This window comes from Gavialis gangeticus, unplaced genomic scaffold, assembly GCF_001723915.1.
Source record: "Gavialis gangeticus isolate Ggan-Ray unplaced genomic scaffold, GavGan_comp1, whole genome shotgun sequence".
NCBI lineage: Eukaryota > Metazoa > Chordata > Crocodylia > Gavialidae > Gavialis > Gavialis gangeticus.
The window spans coordinates 64,532,205-64,535,253 of NW_017729032.1; the positions used below are offsets into that span (position 1 = coordinate 64,532,205).

The 3,049-nt window shown below is 54.6% G+C and overlaps 1 protein-coding gene across 2 annotated transcripts in view; it reads right to left on the reverse strand.

Annotated features, from left to right (window-relative positions):
• Positions 1 to 2,822, reverse strand: part of FNDC3A (fibronectin type III domain containing 3A) — a 300,433-nt gene extending 297,611 nt beyond the window's left edge. Inside the window, exon 1 of one of the 2 annotated variants that reach the window (XM_019524325.1) lies at positions 2,724 to 2,822. The gene's annotated coding sequence lies outside the window, so the exon portion shown is untranslated. The remainder of the gene's footprint in view (positions 1 to 2,723) is intronic. The other variant, XM_019524327.1, reaches the window with a different exon arrangement.
• Between the last annotated feature and the right edge of the window lie 227 nt (positions 2,823 to 3,049).

Genomic DNA, 3,049 nt, shown 5'->3' on the forward strand with positions numbered 1-3,049 from the left:
GGGTTTTTTTTGGGGGGGGGGGGGGGAGGAGGACATGACAAGGAGAAGAGGTGGGAGAACACACCATAACATGTTCTCTCTCTCCTTTTAGCTAGAAATCCATGTATGACCGTGAGAAAGAGCATCTCAGACTCTGCAACACCTGCTGCAATGGCCACTGCTTGAAGTAACATGTACAATGAACGATCTTGCAAAGTACAATAAATAAGCACAAGCATCTGTAACAAAATGGTCAAGCGTGGTGTCAACACAAGAAGATGACTACTGGAAATTCCATCCCTGTCAAATTTACATTTCTGTAGAAAGTTGATTTGATGATGCAAAAAATCCATCTCCAAGAAAAAAATAATAAAATAAAATCCGGAAAAAACCTGACTGTAGAGGTGCACTGATACATCAGTCCAATATCAGATCGGCACAGAAAGAAAACGTAATATTGGAAATTGGCCATATCAGGCCAATAAGTGGCCTGTGCATGCGTGCAGCTGCAACACAGGTAGCTAGGACCACAGGCCAGCAGTGTGGAGAGCTTTGTGTAGCTGGTAAGTCCGGTGTGGTGCGGGTGGGGGGCACAGATCAAGGCCCCCCATGGGGAGGGAGATGCGGGGCTGGGGCAGGAGCTGCCTAGCCAAGGCAGGTACAGGATGGAGTGGCAGCTCACCTGGGGTGTACAGGCAGGGCATGGGTGGGGGTGCATGTGCCCCCAGATCTGCACTGGGCAGGCTAGGGCCAGGGCTACACCAAGCTCTTTCCAGCAGGGTGGGGCTGCAGCCAGAAATTTGCTGTAGTTCCTCCCCAGCACAGCCCCTCCCCTCATGGAAGAGCTTGGCGCAGCCCTGGCCCTAGCCTGCCCCATGCAGATCCAGGGGCACCCCTCCACCAGCAGGAGCAGCAGCGAGAGCTGCTGGACAAGCAGGTGAGTGCCAGACAAGCCACTGGACCAGTAGCTCCCAGACCAATGGCTCCCCCCATCCCAGACAAGCCACTGCTCCATCCGCACCCACCCCACCCCAGCTGGGCAGCCCTTGCTCCAGCTCCCTCTCCCACCTCTTCCTGGTCTCACCACACTAGACTTACCAGCTGAAGGCAGCTCTCCAAGCTGCCGGGCTGGTATTGGAAATTGGATCGGTATTGGCCAATATGCCTCCTTAAAAACTGGCTATCAGTATTGGCTGCAAAAACCTCTACTGGTGCACCCCTACCTGACTGAGCAGAACAACAGAGATTTTGTCAGAGCAAGACCCTGATGTACACCAAATGCACAGATAAGATACAATTGTGAGGTCTGTGATAATGATAAACATCCCATGTTCCAAATGAACGTAGGCGCAAAAAAGGCATTTCAGCAGCTGTCCTTACGCCACCTCTCGTTTAGGAAAGCTGTAAACTTTTATGTTAATTAACGTAAGTCATTTCTAACTCCCACCATAATTGGCACCTCCAACTTCCAGAGAGCAGAACAACCTCTTTCTGAGCTACAAGATCATTTCCCACCCCTTACTCCCCACCCTCATTCCCAGAGGCAGCATTTGGCCACTTCTCCCGTTTGAGAAGTATCATGACTTCTGGTAAAGGTACATAGCAGGGAGGATTAGAGAATCAGATTTGTGCGACTTATCTGTTATGAGGATCTTCCTGAACCTAAACCACATGGAAGTATTCTTTAATATATGCACAAGTGTAAGCCACATTTCATTCTAGAAAATAGAATCCACATTTAGAAATACAGATTGGGTAAACTGGTTCATTTCAGATCAATTCTTTCTGAACCTTTACAATCCATTGGAAGGGCTACACATAGCAGTTAAGTTGCAGATACACAGAGCCCAAATCTTACAGAAGATTTAACGTATGAGCAGGGAGTGACTCAACCACTCATAGAAGTGCTTGCATTGGAATCAACAGCTTGCCTAATTCTTTGCAGGACTGTGGCTCCTGTTACCATAATAGCAATTGGCTTCAGATGAAAAGTTTGACAGACATGAAGCAACTCTGCCAACTTCAGACAGTTGTAAGTGTAGAGAAAAAAAAAATGGAGAGTGAATACTTAGGGCTAGAACCAAAGTCAATTATTCTGAAACTAGGAAGAAAAGTTACTTCACAGAAAGGGGTGTTGCAAGATCTCTGCTGGTCGCCCCAAGGCCTGCAAGGTGGTTATAAGACTCCACAGGGTAAGGAGAAAGGCAGGAGAGGGTGGGGGGCAGGAGAGAGGGGTAACCAGTTTTCAAGTGAAGTCAGGCTGCTCGGAGCACTGCATCGAGGCAGAGGACTTGATGCTTGGCTCTGCCTCTGGCACAACTCTGTCTTCGGGTGCCGCCTTCTCCGGGGCCCGCAGTCCAGCAGGGCTGGCTCCCTCCCTCCCCTAAGCCGCCAGCCGCTCCCCCGCAGCCAAACCCCCGGGGGCGTCCCAGGCCCTCCCCCGGGGCCGGCTGCTCGGCGTCCGTTCGGCGCCACAAGACGAAGAGAGGCGCTTTCGCTTTTGCTTCGCGTTGGTTTCGCTTTCTGATGGCGGGTAGCGGCGCGGAGGCTCCAACCCTGCGGGATGCGAAGGGATCGGGCTGTACCCTGCGTCCCCCAGGCGCGCACCGCACCCCGCCCCGCCCGCAGCCCCCACGGCTCCACTCACCAAGCTGGCGTCGCCGCGCCGCCTCACCCAACGACCCCGACTCCGCCACCAGCAGCAGCAGGCGGGGCCAGACCATAGCTCCCCCCCCCGCCGGTACCTGCTTCCCGCGGCTCGTCACTGCCTCCCGCGGCCGCCCCACCACCACTGCCTGTCCCCCGGGAACGCGGCCGCCATCTTCTCCCGGGACCAAGGGACGCAAGAAACCACACACTGCGCCTGTGCCGCCCGCGGCTACCGTTATCAGCGGAAACAGCGCGGGGGCGGGGCCAGCGCGGCAGCGAGGCTGGGGGCGGGGCCAGGCCAGGGTTGGGTTAAGCCACGCCTCTCGCGGGCGGGCTAGGGTCAGTTCCCGTGACCCCGAGGAGGGGGGCGTTGGGTCTCTTGCCTGCGGCATCCTTGGGAGCAGTTGTCTCGGGGAGAAGA